Below are 21,010 nucleotides of genomic sequence, written 5' to 3'. Positions count from 1 at the left end.
CCAACCAGATTTTTACCGTATGTAGAGCTAGCCTGGTGTTTTCTTCCCTACACTAAATTATGTAGTGCTTCTGCAGAAAGTGTGTACAAGAGCTGAATGTAAATCAGAAAAAGATACGATTGTGGAACTAAAAGGCAGCCACTCCTCTCTAAAAACACATTGGTATATGACATGCTAGTGTGCCCACCTTATAAGATCATGGGACTACTGTACTATCTCTGGTATCTGTGCATGATAGCAATTAATTTAAAATGCATCCTGACCTTTGTATGAAATAACTGACACAGACCTGAGTGAATGTGGCAAAAAAAAGGTGACTTTACTGCTAGAGAGATAAAGATGCTTTCTACATTAAAATTAATGATATATCATAAAAATCAGCTCTTGGGTTTTCTGTGCAGCTGTTAAACACAGGGCAATATAACAATCTGTATGTTCTGCTCTAGCTTGGCGGGGCAGGGAGAGAAAGAGAGAGGGAGGGAGAGAGAGAAATCCCCTTTATTTCTGAATTGGAACATAAATAACAGCGGCAAAAGAGAAACATACTACATAAAGTTTTGACAGACTTGACTGATCATTCATTTTAGCTCTTATTTTCTATCTCATGAACCTCTTTCGTTACTCCCTTGTTTATCACATGCTTGTTAAAAACAAAACAAACATCACTTGTTGAACTAATTGGCAGTTTTTAAATACTGCAATGGCTTTTACTGCCAGTCTTTACTATCACTTCGATGGTATGCAATACTTGCATTACAGTCTTTTACACAAAATAAAACAAAGTGCAAACGAAGACTAAGAAAATCCTTTAGGTTTCTCTGTACCCCTCATCACAAGCCTATTACAGCTATTTTAAAAATTCTGTTAAAATGGCCAGTAGAAGTGTAATTTACATGTAAAACAACCCTTCCATGACCTTTTGAATCTATAGATATCTATGGAACCTGGAAGGAACAGTGTTAAAATTAAAATGTGTTTAGCTGATTGACATTTTTACATTACACGCTCACTAGAATGGGGATCCCAGTGGGACATAGGCAGAGAGGAGTGTAACAAAAGTGTAAATCACAGTCTCAGCTAGTATTTGTAATGTCATTCTACACCTCTGGTAAGAAAAGTCTAACACAAACTCATGCAAGTGCCACATAACTTACTAATAAGTCAGTCACTGGTCTTTCAAAAAATTCATGAGTATTAGTGATTTGACTACCTTCTGCTTCTTTGACTTAATGGCTATTGTAAAAAAGCACTCACCATCCTTTCTCACATTACTTATAAACAAAAACTGTTTCTTCCAGTTCATGGGAGAGTTGTGAAATGGAGTGAGCAACTCACCCTGACTTTTAGTGAAAACTAACTCCTTCTGCTTGTTCTGAGCTATTTCTTTTTCTATTTGCAGGCACGTAGAACCATCTTTTCAACTCCAGTTTCTAATAGACCCAAGATTTGTAAGAGCAAATTACAGTTAAGCATTCCCAATGCAAATCTTGTAACTTCAGAAGACCAAAGAGGCCTCTGTCAGCCCAGTGGTTTTGAGCATGCCCTGTAAAGTAGAAGGTGATGGTTCTGGTGAAGGAAGGAATATTTGTCTGTGATGTTGTGCACTGATGATGAGCAACACTTGAAGGGTCATTCTCAGCTCCAGTTTTCTTTAGGAGCTAAAGCAGCATATTCCCACATGCAAACCCAGATGCATTCCAGTGGGCTTGGGATGTCAGTTCATATTTACAGCCTTCACATTTAGCATCTAAGTTAAGAAGGCCAAGTCTGGATTTATCCTTCTAACTACAGTACATAGCCTGGTGCCTGAATCAGGAGGTTACTGGTATCAGTGAAATCAAAAGAAAAGACAGTCATCTCCAAGGTCAGTCCCACCCACGTATAATGTTTCTCACCCTCTTTTTGTATTTGCAGTGTTTTCATTTTTTAGTATCCACCATAACTACGGCCTGCGTTACTAAAGTTAACAGAATTGCAGAGATTTGGTACAGTAACAGAATAGCTGAATGTAGTCTAAAATGAAAGATTTTAATCCATGTATTTTGAAGACATGACATTATTTATGAAACTGCCAGTGGATGGAGACAAATGTTCTCAGGGGGTTTTTTGCAGGAAAGCAATTGTTCTCCTAGTCACGCTCACTCCAGGGATGTGTGTGTATGAGACTGATCCAGTGATTTCTGATACATCACAGCAGGAGCAGTGATCCATATAACCAATTATTCCTGTACCTTTGCTGACATGGTGAATCATGTAAGTTTTTTCTTCAGATGATAATTTCATTGCTGCTTTAGTTTGTGCATTTATTTCTTTATTGTTTCCCTTAGCTGAACCTTGTGTGGCATGAATTCATTAATGTTAGGTAATGAGGTGGAGATTCAGGCTTATAAAGAGGAATTAACACAGACAAAATTGCAACTATATTATAGTACCTCCATCTGTTTTACAGAAAATTTACACATTCTCATTTCAATTAAGTGTGATGGTCAAAATAATTGTAAAATCTTTCATTCTCTCCCAGACATTACAATAAATAAAGATATCATTACTTCTTTGAGACTCAATAACAGTTAGTGTAAAACATGTACTTCTATTCAAGTTTTATAACCTTGTCTTTATCACCTTTTTTGATAAATATCACAGTCTAAATAAAACAAATGGAACAGTTTCATTTTGTCAACTAGGATTAAGGTAATATATATTTAGCACACAAATAGCCCACATAGTGTTGTTTTAAGCAGGACTGAAAACATTTTTTTTTCACTTATCAGAATCTTCAAGACACTGCAAATTTTTTAGTCAGACTTAGTCTCAAAACTCAAAACTGCATGTATGTTTGAGAGTCAAAAATGGGGTTTGGGACGCAGCAAGAATCTTCCTTTCAACTGCTTCAAAATTATTCCATTTGAGTTTGGTTGTTTACATTTGCTCATATTTTGAATGACAAAAAAATTGAAAGGCCAGACACCTTGCAAAACTGCCTAAAGGAAATGTGATATTTTGATCTTTTAAATATTTTTCCACTGATATAACATTTGGATTTGTCAGTTTTCTTTAAAAATTTACTTTCAACAAATCATCATCATCTTTTCAAAAATTTCAGAAAACAGTTCTTTGACAGGCCTAATTTGGAGCTCAGAATTGCACTACCCATCCTCAGTAGTTATTTATTTTCCACCTTACTTTTACAAATAAAACCAATGAGCTTGCACTGCTTCTAGCTTCACTTTTAATATGCTACATTTTATGTTTGTTTCTTGCAATTCTCAGAAGCATTTCCAGAGTTTTGCTTATTTGGTTTTATAGTTTTCTTAGGCAGAACTTTCCCTCTGGTCAAAAGTGTGTTGCCAGCATGCCCACTGATTGCTGCAGCCACTGGATTAGGCCCATATATTAGCTGTGTATTTCATTTTCTCCAGCAATTCTAAAAGATTTGCAAGGCTGCTTTAAAACATGTAAACCTCTCCATTATGGCAATCTATTCCTGTACCATACAGTCCTTTCATTATACTGGAGATGAAGGTGAAGCAAATATCAGTAACTTAAAGCTAAAATTATTTGGTTTAATCTTTTAAAGCAGACTATACTTGTAATATCATGTACTTTGGAGTCTACAAAAAAGGAAGAAGGTAATAAACATCACACAAGACTTGGTGTTTTAACCAAGATATAACTAGGAGTGAGGAGATCAACATTTTATTTCTGACCGCTGATCATGTTCAGATGCCTAAATGCAGTTGCTGAAATATCAGTGACTCAGACTGAATCCTGCCCAGTCATGCCCCAAAATATGAGTAGCATCCCTGAGGAATATTCTTTCCCTGCCTCAGAGAGACATCAGGGCATCACTTATTCACATTGACACACAATTCTAAGACTTCTAAGTGGAAAGCTAAACACCTGATAACTATGGATGGCCTTGCAAACCCTCATCAGCTACATTTTGGAGGTCTGAATCAAGAATAGGATTTCATTCTACCTCAGAGTAACACAGCTTCAAACCTCAGTCCTTTTTTTGCAGCTATCAGGAAAAGCTTTTATTAACTATAATGAGATTGAGATCAAACATTTGAAGACTTTCACGAGATATATTTGCTGAGTTTGACTGTAGATGAATGGTAGACAGCAACAGTTAATCAGGAAGTATTTCTTACACTTGCTCCAGAGTACTTTTCCACAGCACTTCCAACCCTTGTGATGACAGATAATCCACAGAGCATCCTCACTTTTCCAGATTATTTGGCATTTCTTCATGAAATATAAAATCAATAATCAATTTATAAGACCATCAATGAAAAACATTAACTGACTGTAGCTTTGCTGATTCTTGTACTCTCTAGCAGATGATCCCTCTAGAACTAATGAGAAAATTCTGTTACTATTGAATAAAAGATGCAATGAGCCTGCATCTTTAGAAGACTTGAACTAGAAATTCAGGGTCTATGTGATAACAGACCCACCTCCCCTTCTTGAAGACACTGTTTATAAATAAATAAATGAACAAACAACTCTTAATCTTATTTTGAAGATTTTACATCAGACTCTAGAGAGAAACCAGGCAGCTTTCCAAAAGAATTTTTACAGTCAGCACACTGAAAGCAGTCTATCAGTAATAAATGGGGAAAAAGCAAATTCAGCTGAATTAAAACTGCCCTAGAAAAAAGGAAGAGAAGACAACAATGATGATCAAGAAGAAAGCTGGGCATATGGTCACCTTATTTTACTGCTAAAAAGTGCTAATCAATCACAAGGAATTAACCCAGTTAAAAAAGAAATGCCACTGTAAATAAATGTTATAAGCTATGTGCACCTGGGCTGCTGGGAGAGCAGTCAATAAGAACAGTTAATTTTTTTCCTAGAAGTCTATGCATTGTCACATCAGCACCTTTTCAAATGAAGGCACTATTGGGGACTACACAAGAGAGGGGAATAGCAGGATATAGTCAATACAAAAATACTGCCATTTTCAAAGCGTCTAAGGTTACCAAGAGGCTGGGGGAAAACTGACTTACCTGAGATCAGTGAAAGCTTTAAGAGGCACAAGGAAGGTATGGATGTGTCCTGTTAGATGACACTACTCTGGAGTCCCTGAGGAGCTTTTCTAGAGAGCAATCCCCTTCTGAAATATATACTTTACCGATAAATCACACTTCACTTAGATGAAGTTTCTCAAAAATTGTCCTCCTGATGAGAAAAGGTTAGAGGCTTCACATCATAAATGGAAGAAACTGCAGAATTTCTACAAGTCCAGATTTTTTTTTATAAAGAGAGGCTGCCTCCAAGTCTTCATTCTCCTCGTTATATACTCTCATTCTTTTCTCCTCAGCCCCAGTGCTGTCACATGTAATCACACAAAAATTAAGGCTAGCAGATGAAACAGTAATGGAAATCAAATGCAGAATCTGGTTTCCAGCAGGACAGCTTCTATTCTTATTGAAAATGGGCAGAATTTCAGCTTATTTAACTAAAAATAACTCAGAAATGTCCTAAAAAGCTCTATACATTTACATGCACTCTAGTTCTGCCATCTCTGTAACCCAGATAGGGGAATATATTGGCAATCACCACTGTTTGCCTTTAGCCTGTCAGCTACGTTTCTCCCTCATAAAACCCAAGGCATGATGTACACAGGGGTCTCCTCCTGCTCTTAGATGCCATAGGGCAGACCTGGCCAAAAAGAAGCAGCCTGCATCTGGAGGTACACAGATTAAGTGACCTAACCAGATGTTTCATATTCAGTTTTGTGACTAGATTTGTGGTAGAGATAACTCTTACCTGTGTGCAAATACTCCCCATTCCTTGAGAAATAATCAGTGAACACTCACTGGGTTTCTGTGGAAGGAAGAATGATCTCACATCCCAGCCATCACCTGTGAAAAGACTGGGAGAAATTGTCCTGCTGATCTTTGAGGACCTTGTCACCATCACCTGGTTTCCCTTCCTTTTTAGCTGTTGGTCTTAATTTAATTGATTGAATACAAATTAGTTTATAAGTTAAATTTTGTTTTCTGATCCTCTTAGCCTTTTTGAAAGGATGCAGGAGATGTATAGGAAGTATCCATATATTTAATTAAGACATCTGCCACACACAGAAAAGGTATGAAATATGAATATCTAAAGCACTCACCTAACTTAGGATTTATTTGATTGACATCATCAGTAAAAATCTTATGGGTTTCAGTGAGGCTGGGGCAATACCAAGTCCTTTTGAAAGCCCCGTTTTCCCTTTTAAAAAGTGCAAAAATGTAAATTGCACTGGAAAAATGATCATCTTTATCTTTCACAGAGGAGAGATGCTAGTCTTTATCACCTTCTTATATATTACATGGAAGTATTTTTTAAAAAATCACAGCACTGCCTCTGCAAGAAATCTGTATTAGCAGAGAGAGGCACTTTTCATATTTACATCTATATATTGTAAAAAGTAAAATCAAGCCAAACACTCAGCCATTTATAACCACGTGATCTTAACCATCTATGGGCTTCTGTGACATTGCAGACTCAGTGTCCCAAAACTCTTTAATAGCAAAGCAGTCCTATTATACATGGTTACTAATCTGCTCTGTGTTGTTTCTGCTATTGTGGCACTGCAAACAGGAAAACTGTGTTCTTTTCTTTAAATAACAGGAACAATAGAAATGCATAGTTATTCAATATCGTCCTGCCTTCTTTTACCTGAAGTACTATTTCCTGATGCTGTTCTTTTTTCAGCCATCGCTAAGAAATAAACCTGTAAGAAAGAGGGTCATATTATTTCTGAATCCAAAGTTTTCATAATTTCATGTTAAGTCTAATCTTACTTAATGGCTCTGTTGATGGCCATTAAGACGGCACCAACTGAATACAATTCACAGCTGATACTGTATTGGAAGGGCTGGCAAATATAAGACAGAATATCCACATTTATTTGAGGCACTTTTCCAAGAAAAATAAAGCTCCCACTACTAGAAAAAATACAGGTCAATAAAAAAAAGTAAAAGGACTGACCTATACCTGACAGAGAAAAATAATATTTGCTGATGCCTGCTAGAATAGATATCCATGTTCCACTGAATGCCTACGAAAGTGGAAAGTGAAAGAATCAGAGAATAGATTCTTGTCTGGTGGGTCCCCAAATGGGGGCAGAGAGAGGACCAAACTGTCTGTATATTGTACAGTCCATTCTTTGTTATATGTAAAAGGGACGTACACTGGAACCAGAAGTTTTTTCAGAAATGTTTAAAGCAATAAAGTTAATGGTATAAAATATCCTTGAAAAGATCAGATTCTTATGGATATGTTATTTTGTTACAGGGAATAGAAGAGGAGCCCTTGAGGTCATTTTTCATGTATTTGCCTCCAAGGAAAACTTGCTAGAGTGTGTGAGGATTTAACTGCCAGAACCACCCTTCAATGTACCAAAGCGTGACCCCTTTTTTTTCATGTCAGCCTCTAGTACACAATTACAGCACCTTTCTCTAAAACAGAGAATCTGTGGCTTTATCAGTCTGCCAGGCAAAAAAAACCCGACCCAAGTGTTTCTGCCTCATCCTGTATGATCAAGCTAAAATGGCATCCTGAATGTCTACATGCAATTCCTTTCCCCATCACCCACCACAAAGCAGCAGCCACTACCCTTAGTGCCTTGCACAGGCAAAAGCGCAAACAAACGCTTACACATCTGTGTCCTTTTCAGAAATCTCTCGCGTCAGCTTTTTGTTGTGAAGCTTACTGCAGTGACTGCATGTTGCTTAAATCTATGGCAGCCCAGAAAGGGGAGAAAGTAAAAGTGCCTACATAGTCCATGGACACAGAGGAGAGTGTGTCAAAATTTAACCCTGCTTTCTGGGCCACTGATATGGAGAAAAAAATCCTGTTAGACATGGGAGAATCAGAAAAGGATCAAAAAAGCTAGTGTGCTAAGGCCCATTCACACACAATCAGCATCAAATGAAGGACAGGGAAAAGGATATGGTCTTCCATTCTAGCCCTCAAACTTTCAAGATGAAATTTTTGAGATTCAGGATCTGAACTCTTTCCTACAGGCTGGTGTCTCCATCCATTCTTTTAACTATGACCCTTTCTGAAAGAGTAGCTGGAGGAGGTGGCAGCAGGAGCTAGCCCCACTGTGTGCGACAGCCAGCTGGTCCCTGTACCCGCCCAGGAACAGGGCAGTCAGGTCTTTTCTTTGCTTTGGAGGGGTCCAGCTGCCACACGTAGCACTGTATATAATCTACCCAAACACTGCTACAGGCAGTGCTTAATAGAGGGAGCAGATTCCAGGTCTTGCTTATCTTAGGTGAGTGCCTTAACCCACATGTTTCCTCCAAATTGAGCCTTCAACTGTTTTCTGCCTCATTTCAACAGGAGAAATGGTGAGTGCCAACACAATTACTTTCTTCAGGCTTATTCTACTGACAGATATTTTGAGATGTGGGTTTGTATGTTTAAGGGATGGGATGGAATTAAACCTGAATTTGCATTTCTAACAACAGTAGTTTACTTATGCGTTCATTACAAAAAGAGACACAATAACTCCCTCATGTTTTTAGAAGGAAGCAGTGGCATTAGCTGGTTTTTTGGAGCATCATCTACTGTGAGCATCATCTCAAGATGCTGAAGGATGCCTTGTAGGCAGAGTCTCCCTGGGTGTGAGCACTAAGGTGGACATGGAGTAACTTAGCTCTGCCAAGACAAGGATGCTTTTAGATATCTTCAGAGGCACATGGTTAACCCTATCTTAGGATAAACCTCTTTAAGGTTAGAAAAAGCTGAGATGGACAGTTAATACATAGACATACAAGTATATTCCATCTAAATTTTTTACAGATCTTGTCCTCATCATTTACTATGTTTGTCTCCCAAAGTCTTTAAGGTCATAGTGAATATTTTTCCAGGATGTGATATCCATGTGAGAGGTGAGGCAGAGTGCTCAAACCTCCATGCTCTAGACTGAAGAAGTTTGCAGGACTCGTGAAAGTAATTGGATTATGTGAAATTAGACAAAATGTGTATTAACCCAAGTAAATATGCTGTGCTGCTGTTGTGACATCTCCAGTGTTATTGCACAAGAAATGCCTTGCATATGTGGCACAGACTCTGCTTCACTCACCTGAGCAGAGAACTGAGTGCATCCCACAAATCAGAATTTTAAAAGGTAAATATCCAGCTTGCTCAGTAATAAGCAAGCGCCCCAGTGAATGTATGCTCATGAATCATGTATATATGTTACCTTATCCAGGTCTTGTAGGGCATCAAGAGCCCTAGAATTCTGATGTGGGCAATTTTCAACTAAATCTGCCAAGAAATATATTACTATTTTCCTTGTCAACATAACAAGTGAATTTTAAGGCCCATCCCTATTACCTTAGTCAGAGGATCTGATGACTGGATATAATTTTTATAGGAAGCCATGAATAATAGACTGCACAGTGCACTGTGGGACTTGGCCTCGAGCACCTTTAGATCATTCTGGTGATTTTAGCCACTCTGCATTACTTCACTTCATAAGTAATACCAATAATAAGAAAAAAAAAGGAATTCTCAGATAGCAAAATGTATTTGCATATTCAGCCAGGGAACAGGTGACGGAGTCTGGACTGCATTCCTACAGAACAAGAACAGCTTCTTTGTCCTCTTTCTGCCATACACGCTACAGACCTTTCACAGTTCTGTTTGCATACATGCTGTGTAGTCTTTCTCACTTGATACTGCGGAACTAAAGGTAGGGAAAGTAACTAATATTGAGGTGTGAGTCCACAAGGTACTTTGTTAAATTTTCTTCCGCTAGCGCTGACTTAAAAACAACAAAAGGGAGAAAGAGGCAGGAAGCAGGGATTCTATTACTTTTTTTTTTTTTTTAAATACAGTTCATTAATCAATACCATCTAAGAAGGAGGAATAAATTAGCCAATTAAAAATAATGCTTTTTCGTCTAAAGGAATTTTGTAGCAAAGCAATGGAGAATAACTTGGAGTAATGTATATTGAACTGCAAGTCAGAATTGTAACAGCAAGTATACATTAGAGCTGGGAAAAAATTCAAGTCCATTAATTTTCTACCAGAAACACCCAAAGGAAATTCTTTTGCAAAAATATCCAAAACCAGTGTTTCCATTTTTCAATCAACTCTGCTCAGCAAATATATAAAAATTGGAAGGACATGCAAAACTACTATACAGTATTTTTAAAAAAAATAAAATTTACCTATAAAATAGTCATGCTTCTCAGTACTTATATTTAAGCAGCCTCCCAAGACCAGTTGTATTAATTTTAATGGCATAAATAGGCTTACAGACAGAAAGGGGTTCATGTGATCTTGTCGTAGTATAAAGTAATTGAAGAAGGTTGAGGATTTCTGGTACAGAGATCTAAACTGCTTAGTCATGTGTCAATCATCACCATGAAAAATCTTTTGACATTATATTAAACATACAAAAGAGGAAAAAAAGAAAAGCCATTTAAAATTATGGAAGGAGAAAGTGCTATTAGCAAGGCATATCACTCATCGCAGAAGTGGGGGGGGCTGTGTGCTGTAACCCCTTTCCTGCCAGTCTCGCAGGAGGACCTCCTGCTGGAGGTCTCGCTCTCCCAAATTTGACTGGTAGTGCAGTGCCGAGTGGACGACAGGAAAGAGGTCAACAAGAGCAGACCACGACCCGGGCAAATTGTCCCAAACATCCGCAGTTAAACTATGATAAACCTTTCCTGCCTTTTCTGTCCTTCTGCCACAGGTTCCCTCCCCTTTGTGCCTGCTCTGGCTCTCACTTAGCCACCCCATGGGCACTAAAGCCATGAAAGCCTACCTGCCAAGACTGGAAACAGTTTTCTACCCATTTAGTTCTCTGAACCAAATTGCTGTTGTGTCAGGCAATTGTCAGCTAAGGCGTGAGGGAGAGGGAACAGGAACAGACTGAGGGAAGAATAGGCAAGGTGTAGAGAGAGCCACAACTGCCCCTAATGAGATTTGCTTGGATTGCTCTAGACAGGTTCTCTCAGAGGTTGTACCATTTTCCTGTGGCTCACTATTACCATCTGCCTTTTTTTCAATTACATTAGAGCCCCAACACAATGTAAATGGTTCCACAATAAAAGGAACTGTATCGTCATAAGCTGTCCCTTGTAAACTTTTGGTTAAAGAAAAGCATGGAAAATATAAATTCTAATGCTTCTTTCTATACACAAGTATTAGAAACGAGCAGAAAAACCTTCAGAAGGGGTTAACTTTGTCACTGAAAGTACACCTACTGCAATACAAACCTGGATAAATTAGTGAGGACAATAGATTCCTCTGAGCTTGATAAGCTGATAACAGGAGACATCTGAGCTCTCATGTTTCAGGGGATGCTCAGTCCCTAGTTGAATTACTGTTGTTTTTTCCAGAGCAGCCAGGGCCCTGTAAGTTTGACTTTATGTGACAGCTCAAGCACATATTCTTAACAAAGGGCAGGCATGTGTTTCAGGTAGAAACACAAAAAAAGACACACACAGTCTTGAAAACAATAGAACAAAAGGGTTTTTTTAAGAAATGGCAAATTAATTACTGTGTAATTCCAAGTTTAAAAGCAGTTGCTTAATACAGTCCGATAGGTGCAAATCATGGCACAGCCTTAGAGGTTAAGCCATGTATATGTGACAATACAGTAATTTCAGCTGTGAACAACAGCCAAAATGTTCAGGTTCAGGATATTTAGGGTCTTTGAAGAGTAAATAAAGTAGCTCAGGTTCTCACCCGGAAGCATGTGAAAACCAAATGTCCTTACTGGAGAGAACTGTCACACTGCTAGGCATCTCAAGATTGTGATCAAACAAGGACATCTTCAGAGCAGAAAGGCAGAAGAGTAATAAACTTGGACAAACATACCAACAAAGTGTTCAGAAATCACTCAGAGCCAGGGAGTTGGATGCCATACCATTAGATGTATGTAGGGGAATATTAAAGTTTAATTTAGCAATACTTTGAGTTAATACTTTACAGATGCCATTTTTCAGTAGTGTATGTTATATGTCACTGAAAACTGTCTATGCTAATGCATATTAAACTGTTATCCATTGTCAGATGTTAAAACATTAGGTTAAAAAACATACTTGTTTCTGTATATGTGCCCTTCAGGCTAATTCCATCTTCTAGCAAGAGTATCTCAAAGCACTAAGACTGAGCATTCAAGATAATAGTTTTCTTTATGGATCTTCTTCTCTTAGCAGTGCAGCAGATGAAGTAACAAGGAATCTGCCCAGCAGGTGAATTTCTATTAAAGGCTTTCTGTGTCTTGGCAGTGGCTCACAGCATTGATATTCTTTCACAAAACACTTTGTGTCAAGGAATCAGCATTTTTCTAGTGACAAGTCATTTAATAAGAAAATTCCTGACGTGGTCCAAGTACAATGCCTAAACAACCATGATGCAGTTTGGGTGGTTTAAGAAGTGTGCCAGAATGCAACATTATTGCCATCTGTAAAAAAATCTTCAGCGCACACAAAGGATGGTGCCTCACTGGAGAAAACAAGAGGTTATTGTCTTTGCAGCCTCATGATTTAGTTCTCCCCCCGCAAGCTCTCACAAGGCAGAACATTTTCCACATGTTCTAGAATCACTCTTCTGAAATGGGAGCCTCACGCTTCCTGAGCTAAACAGCTACAGCCCTGGCTGACACCAATGCCTGCTTTAGCCGGTCATTAGTCAGTGCATTATCAGAACTGCCCTGTAAAAGCATGATGACATCAAACCACAGTTTCACACCAGTGGACACATCCAATCTGCTCACGTGAAGAATGCATTTGTTTCACATCCATCCCAACCGGCTCTTATATTCCATGGTGCTTAGCAAATAGAGTCTCGTGCAACCCAAAGTACGCTCCAGGCTGATGCTTAACATATTATCCTCTAGTGAAAAGACTTCTCAGACTGTCAAATAAATTCTTCTTAGGACACCATCCTAAGTTTCCATTAAGCTACAGGAAATAAAATATTTTATAATGTATTTCCAAACATATAGTCATTTGTCCGCTGAGTGCCCCAGGAATGTTTACAAACTGGATTCGATGAGAATGCGGTGCAGGCTGGATAGTAAAGCAGCTCCGGTTAAAAGGACAGTTTAAGGATTTAGGGCAATAATGGTCCAGTTTATAGAAGTAAGGAGGCAGAGGCCATAGAAAGGTAAGGGCTGAAAATGAAGTGTAATGAAAACTACAATTGCACTCAGTTGTTCTGTAGAAATGAGCAACTTCATCCACTCCTACCTTCCCCTGTTCCCTAGAAGGTCCTTGTTATAGCTGCAGTTTATAATGTGGATCATTCAAAGGTAGAAAATTTTCCTGGGAAATGGGCAAGTATTCAAACTACTCAGGTAAATTGGAACCATAAATAAACCGTCCCAAATACTTCAGGGGGGAAAAAAAGTGTTGGAAGGGGAGGAGCTTCAGATTATAAAGGGAAGAAAGACAGATTTTTTTATTAAGGTAATAACAGAAATCTGAGTTTCTGTTCCAGCTCTATCACAGGCCTTTTTGTGACCCTGACCTATGATCTGAATTTGTTTCTCTTTAAGTCAATAAGATTTTTGCCATTGTCTTGCCAGGAATCAGCATGATTTAAGAAATTTCACCAGTGCTTGTTGACCTTGTATCCATCATACAACAGCACGATGCAGAGACTCCTGACACCGGTTGCAGTCTAGCCCCTTCCCATGCAGAGATCCTAGCTGGGGATGGAAACGGGCGTTACCCAGTGCAGTGCTGTGCCCATGCTAGTAATCTCTCCCTCTCAGCCTATCTACACAAGACACATTTTGACATTATAACAAAGAGCCTAAATGAAAGGCAGACACTTGACACTCGGACAAGGCAACTAGTCATTCCACAGGACTCACCTAGCGCAGTAAGCTACGGTGCAAATTCACACATAATCTAAAACTTAATTGCAGGAGTTTGTTTCAGTTTTCTTTCCTTCTGTAGGAATTACCAACCATTTGTTACTGTGGGTGTGGGACACTGAAATCACCAAAATTTTACCTAACCTACTGAATCTAGATCACTACACTCTTGACCTGATTCAGCTGAGAGCTGAACAGCTTTCCCACCTCACCACTGCCTCCCTTTGCTTTACTTTAGAAGGGGTATCTTCCAAACAAAATAATTCTCTTTGCTGAATGAAAACATTTTTGGTTTAGGTCTAGCACAGCCTAGCACACAGGTTTGAGCCCTGCCTCCATCATTTTCACAATTCACCTTCTCCTTGGAGTTCACCAAGTAGGAGGGGAGAAGCAGGGTGCCCACAGGATAGGTGGCATGCAAATTAACGTAATAAAGAGATGCCTGTGTGAGATCTCCATTCTCATGTAATGAGTCTTCCAGCTGAGTTAATAGATAATCCTTCTTAATTTCAGTCAAACATCTTCTTTTTATTTTAAGAAAATCATGCAGCAGAAAACCATTCTAATCTTAGTAGCCGAGTGCTAAGCCATATCACTTTTCTAATCAAGCAGCTTTTATCTGAGGCTGTTTTCACGCAAGGAGAAGAATAAAACTAAGGGACCTGCAGTATTATTCAGGTTGCTGTCTCTGACTTTCCAAATTATCTAGGACGAGTTCCTTCACCAGCTTGTGTCTGTTTCCTCATCTGTAAAATGGGTACCATGATATTGCTCTGCTCTCTCGAGTGCTTCGAATTTTGTGGAATTTTGTTCACAGTCACAGTTGGGAAATGGCACCGGAACTTTGCAGAAAATTTGTGCCAGAAGACATACTATAAAACGTGAGATTTGCAGCAAGTCTGAAGAATATATTGCACATTACATCAAATGCAGTTGAACATTCATTAGACAGTATCAGCGGGTATTTATCTATTTGATTTATTCTGTTCAAATGACACTCCTGGCTCCAACAGCATTTACACCGTCATATGGTAACGGAGACCCAGGTCATGGAAGCTTTACTGGAAACTAAAACTTTTAATAAAAATATGTCATGTTCATGAGTGTTTTCCAGGATTTCATACTTGCTCCTGCTCCAGCAGTAATGCTATTTTCTGTTCCGTGGGCCAAATGCTAGGAAGCCTTTTCCCCAGCTTGTTTTTAATAATACTTTTTCTGTGAGAGTCACGCTGGGTTCATGACCCTCTTGGCTTGCAGGAAGGGACGGGGCTCTCAGCCGCCCCTCGCCCACCCCTCTGCAAGAGTGACGTGTGTGGAGCGTGGTTCTCTGCCCTCCTGCCTGGGAACCAGCGGGGCCTGGCGTCTCTCCCACTTGGCAGGAGCTATCGATGCTCCTCCTGCCCCTTTCCCTCCTCTCAAGAGGGCCGGAGATGCTCGCTTCTCTCATTTCGGCCGGGAGGGAGGGAAGCGTGGAGTTTCAGCAGCAGATGAAGGCCCAGGGGACATCCAAACGTGGGAAGTGCTGGTTCCCAAGGTCCCTCTGACTAACAGGGCTCCCCAGCCCTTCCGTGGGAAGGCAAAATGTCACGATAGACCCAGGCCATGACAGTTCCATGAGAGAGGGCAGGGCCTTCTCTCTGCCTGCGTTCTCGTGGTGGAAACCCTCCTCTTCCTTCATCCCCTCTGCACACCCGCTCATGAACACCGCAAGTGCGGGGACACTTGGATCCCGGGAATTACTCAGTTGCTCCCCATGAAAGACGTGCCCTTGATGACTGCCACAAAATAGGACAAGAAATGTCTTTTTCCCGACCTCCCCTGTACAGCAGCAAGTGCCACAGTCAGGGAGCCATTTGTCGTTGTCACGCTGCGTTCTGGCATTATTACAACATTAAACTTGAATTATGGAGCTACGAAAGGACAGTGGGTTTTAGAAAGCAGGAAGATAATCTTACACTGCCATACCTTTACATGCTTCCCGAGATTCTAGGTAAACAGCGAAATGTAATTTTATGGGCACTGCAGCATCCTAGCAAGATGTTTAGGTAGGGAACTGTGAATTTATTTCATTTTTAAACCAGAGTTTCCTCATCCTGCTGCACAACATTTTTGTTTGTTTCACAACTGTAGTCCTAAAGTGCTTTGCACCAAATAGCAAAGCTACCAGGACATCTTTTCTGAGAAATTTTCAGAAGCTTTCTAGAACACAGTACTTCCCAATTGTGGAGGGGGCACCTCTAAAAGCAGCAAGAGTCTCTGCAAAATGAGGACTTGAAGTAAATCCATACTCATTAAAGAAGCTTAACAGAAAAAAAAAAATTCTTTTTCTTTCCCAGAGAAAACAGTCTTTTTTTTTCCTAGTTTTCACATATTTTTTTTTTCTAAGGAATCTGGAAATTATATTTTCAACAAAAAAAATAATTTTAAGTTATAAATTTAATACTGCAATTTGGGACATCTTGTATTTCATGAACATTTTTTACTTTCATCAGAAGCAGACATATTTCATTAAAAAAAAACCTTAGCATTTAATTAAAAAAATTAATTTCAAAGAAAAATTTGGATCTGACTGTTTCTGGGTTTAATATCTTCTCTGGAATTTCGACTGCCATTTGAAAAGAGTTTCCATACCTCTACTTACATACAGCCACAAGCGTTTCTAATAGAAGCATTCAGTAAAAAGTCATTCTGCAGATAGAAAATCTATCACAACTTACATTAAAGGATTATAGCCCAACTTTGCAAATTATCCATCAGATTTTTTTCAAGAGAAACTCAGAGCTAAATAATCTATGGTTCAGAGAATGGAAGTCACCTGGTTAGGCAATGGATCAGTGGTAACAGATAATTGATCCGGCTAAACAGCAGATTAAAGATAACGTTAATAGCAATATACAAAAATAATCCACAACAAACTAAAACACTGAAGTTTTAATGATGGGTACTTAGCACACAGATCAAAGCTAATCAAACTAAGTTTTACAAATTAATTATCTGAAAAGTTTAACAGTAAATTATCTGTAGATATGCTGTGATATTTTTGTACTGTTTAATGAATGTATGACTACATTTTAGCCTGGGGTTTATTCACAAACTGGTGAACGAACACTCATTATTTATGACTGCCCCTGTGAATCAAGCAGGACAATTTCTCTTCCAGAACTGGGTGACCTGCACTCTGTAAAAAAAAAGAAGAATCCTATTTTCCTACTCTGAAATGATTTGCAAAAACTCAGCCTATGTTCAGTAAACTTTACACCAACAAAACAGAAAGAGCTTTTAAAAGATTATCCTAAGAGAACATTTTTGTACAAACATTTCTGTAACAAGTTCCTTGGTTTTCCTGATACTCTTGCTTTCAAATATACTCATGAATAAAATCTCATGCCCCAAAGTTGTGCAGACACACGAATAAGACGCCAAAGGGCAGTAAGCTTTATTGTCAGGAATATTTACAAACATTATTTGGCTACAGTTACCAGCAGCTGAGCCATACACACCTTGCAGCTGCCACGCACACAAGGAAGTGCATCAAAACCTTTTTAGAGGCAATTGCAGCAGAAAGGAGAAGCGAGGAGAAAGGTGCATATTATATTATATATACAGGTTTAAAAAAAAAAAAAACCACACCACTTCAAGATGACTTACTTATTCTCTGGGAAGAAACTTCTCTCTACAGTCTGCGAGTTCAGCATTTTGATGTTCCAAGGCGGTGGAAACTTAGGCCTGCAGGGAAATTCCTGGTGCAAGCTTCCAGTGGCAGCGAATTGTTTTTCTGACAAGAAGCAAGAAGTGATGAAGGATGTTCTTAGGTCATGAATTAGTTTCAGTTTCCTCACTACTATCAGATACTTAAATTAAAATAAAATACTCGCAAAGTTTAAGAAAAAGGAAGAGGCAAAGATTTCCTGTAATAAAAGTAGATATATAGGAATTACATCTGCATTTAACACTTGCCTATCATGTGATTTCATACACCTAAACTGGCATGGGCTTGTGTAAGACCATAGCCTCACACCAACATAGTAACAACACATACGAGACACAGTTTCTCCCTGCAGCCGAAGAGAAGGGCTGTTCTGTGGTTCAAGGCCTTCTTTGCAGAAGTTGCAGCTCCATTTCCAAAAACCCTCAGCAGAATCTTTTCCTCCAAACTATTCAAACTTTATCTGAACCTGTGGTAAGAAATGGTAAGAGAGGAACTAGGTTTCCAGCAGCTTAGGGACAACTCCAGTGTATATCTCCTTTACATCAGTAACAAACAACACGATCTCCCAGCACTCCCCACGCGTGCACAGAACCATGACCTGTTTGGCCCCTGGAGAAGAAGCAAGAGGATGGAAGTCCTCAAAGAATTCTTTTATGACCCTAGGGTCACCGGATCATCACAGGGTCATGGGAAAACTCAGGCTGGAAGGGACCTCAGGAGGTCGCTAGCCCAGCTCAAAGCTGGGTACACAGATCTCCATCGACCATAAACCAGCTCACAGCTGGGCCTATTTTTGGACCCTTCTGTACTACTGTCTCTATGAAATTGCCTGGTAGATTGTACCCCATCCTAGCAGATCTGACTATGGTGATCCATGACTTTGTGGCCACCAGAACAGGTCAATCCCAATCAGATACATCTGAGGAGTTCAGTGAGTACCAAAGACAATACTCTATGTCCTTCAAAAACTCTGCTCATTCTCTTTGTTTAACGTGGAAGACAGATAATAGCTACCTGAGAGCCTTCCTTCTCCTCTGTTTATGATTTTGTCTAAAGGCAGTTTTGTACCACAGTGCTGAGACTATTTACAAATTAAGAGAAATAGCACAGTTAGGTGTCAATAATTCTGCACCTAGATTAGAAGAATTATTCTCTTCTGAGACAAAACCAAGACACTACTCCTCAGAAAATTCTTTATGCAAATAATCATATCCAGTCATGTATACGCAAGTGTAAGATAGGACAGAGAAAGGAAAAGAAAACCACAAAACTGTACATTGGTCATCCTGTGTCATCTGCAGACAGGAGAATAAATAAGAAAGTGGAAAATGTCATTAATTCAACTTACAAAATTAGAGATGAGTTCTTATAAACAAAGAATGTGGGAACATACATAACACCACATCATCATTCTTACATTTTATTTCAAGAATAAAATCATACCTGATGATTCACACTTGGCCTGTTGCAGCTCTTTTCCTGCATTCTCAATGTCTTCTGAATTATGGACTGTGTTTCTCACCAGAAAACTGTATTTCTCTTTCTCCCTTTGGAATCCTGTCACTGCTTTTAAACTGAGGACTAGTGGAAAACATCAGCACCCTCACTTATAAAAGGCTGCTGGTCTGCCATCTCACGCAAGGGTACCAAATTAGGCACTCATGGATTTCAAACAATGTAAGCAAACATGATCTCCTTTTCTAGTTAGGTATAGTTTCTGCTGCTTCCTCTGCTTCCTGAAAGAAACTGTGATATTTTTCTCTAGTGAACCAAATATTGTCTGGCTGTCTTTCATTTCCATCCTTCTTGGAGAGACTTTCCCACCTGCTGAAAGCTTCACAGAAAATTGAGGTGGGAGTTTACAGATAGCATCTGCAGTATGCAAGCCCCAAAAATACAAGGTGGAAGTAGGGAGCAGGAAGAAAGAAACAACAAGAATAAAATGGTTTTTTTCTAACTGTTTTCTGTAAATAAATAGCAGCTCTTTCAGGGCAGCCCAACAACTGACAGAGCAGGTGATAGACCTCACCTACAAATGATCTCTCTCTTACATTTCTTACATATGGGACAAATGATCTGGCAGGTTTTGCATACTCTCAAGTTTTGGACAGAGCGGATCAGGGTCATATAAGAGAAAAATAGCACTAAATACCCCAACTCGTGACACTAGTTTATGATCTTGGACAAGGAGAATGATTTTTTTCCTCCATTGAAAACTTGACTCTACGATCTTCAGTAAGTCACCTCACCTTCCTGTGCTTCCATTGCTCATCTGTAAAGTCGGGACAATAGCATTTTCCAGGTATACTGTGAGGAAAAAATACATTAAAGACTGGGAGATTGCCCAGGTAGTACAGTGGTAGGAACACAAAGGAGCCAAAATAGAGTTTTGCTATTGAAGGTTGTCATTAAAATACTGAGTAGTGCTCCTTATTAGAGCTGGCTGGAACACTTCCCATCAAATACACACCGATTTCATCATTTGGCTTTCATCAGAGCCAAAAGCTTTTAAAAAAAAATCTCAGTTTTGACAATGTTTTTGAAGGAAAGGTTTCTTTGATCCAGGCTGGACACTTCAGTTATTTCCAGAGACAGGGGTCAGGTTTTTAAAAGCATCTAAGAGGTTTATCTTTGACCCTATGAAGAAGAAAAGGTTGAAACCTAAAAGGCTACTATGCTACACAGTCATCATTGTCCAGCCAGTCCTGCCACTCCTGACTCAGAACACACTGGGGAGAAGAACTCTTGTGCTAAGCAAAGAAAGTGCCTCTTCCAGAAAGGCCATGGAAATGAAACTGCTGGGCAGGGTTTTCAGCAACTGCCAGCTAATCCATTCAGAGTCAGCCAAAGGGCTTGGTCTGACCTACCAACTTCAGCGGCATAAGCAGGAGCTGCAGCCTGGTTATTTAAACCTGCATCTGCAGGCCCATGCAGTTGCCTTCCATCGACGCTTTTTTTTCCCCCCCCGCCATCCCACATCAAGGATATACAATTCCACTTACGCAGCATAGGGGCAGTTTAACCTGGGGGGGATCTGCAAGATTTTCCTTCAATTCCTGCATGCGCACTTTGAAACAGGGTCCCTCACGCCCAGCAGTTCAACTCACACCATTGCATTTTTGTTGGTTTGGTTTGGGGGTTGGTTGTTTGGGTTTTTTTAGGAACTGGCGGTAATTTGTGTAACCTGATTTTTAAAAAAAACCGATATGCTGGTATCAGCTGCATTAGGGAGCGTATCGATGGATGTGATGGCCTCATTGTCTAGCTTAACGCATAATACACAGGGATCGTGGTAAAAAAATCTGGGGGAAAAAAGAAAAAAAGCCCCAACCGCCCCCCAGGCCCCCACCCCACCCCTCTCGTCACCCCCTTCCACCGGCCCCCGCCGTACCTCCCCGCCCGGCCCCCGCAGCCCTGCCCGGCCGCCCGGGGCCGCGTCCGTGTCCGCCGCG

General features: G+C 39.7%; 1 long non-coding RNA gene across 2 annotated transcripts; it reads right to left on the bottom strand.

Annotated features, from left to right (window-relative positions):
• Positions 1 to 15,253: 15,253 nt before the first annotated feature.
• On the bottom strand, positions 15,254 to 20,654 carry LOC138689611 (uncharacterized). Of its 2 annotated transcripts, none has more exons than XR_011328531.1 (3): positions 19,002 to 20,654; positions 17,498 to 18,024; positions 15,254 to 15,624 (listed from the first exon to the last, which is right to left on the bottom strand). It is a non-coding gene; the product is annotated as an uncharacterized lncRNA (long non-coding RNA). The 2 variants fall into 2 exon arrangements; XR_011328530.1 differs by lacking the exon at positions 15,254 to 15,624 and adding an exon at positions 16,807 to 17,027.
• Positions 20,655 to 21,010: the final 356 nt, after the last annotated feature.

The sequence above is a fragment of the Haliaeetus albicilla genome, chromosome 17 (assembly GCF_947461875.1).
Source record: "Haliaeetus albicilla chromosome 17, bHalAlb1.1, whole genome shotgun sequence".
NCBI lineage: Eukaryota > Metazoa > Chordata > Aves > Accipitriformes > Accipitridae > Haliaeetus > Haliaeetus albicilla.
Note: the sequence above shows the minus strand (reverse complement) of the source record. Positions and strands in the feature narration are given on the sequence as shown.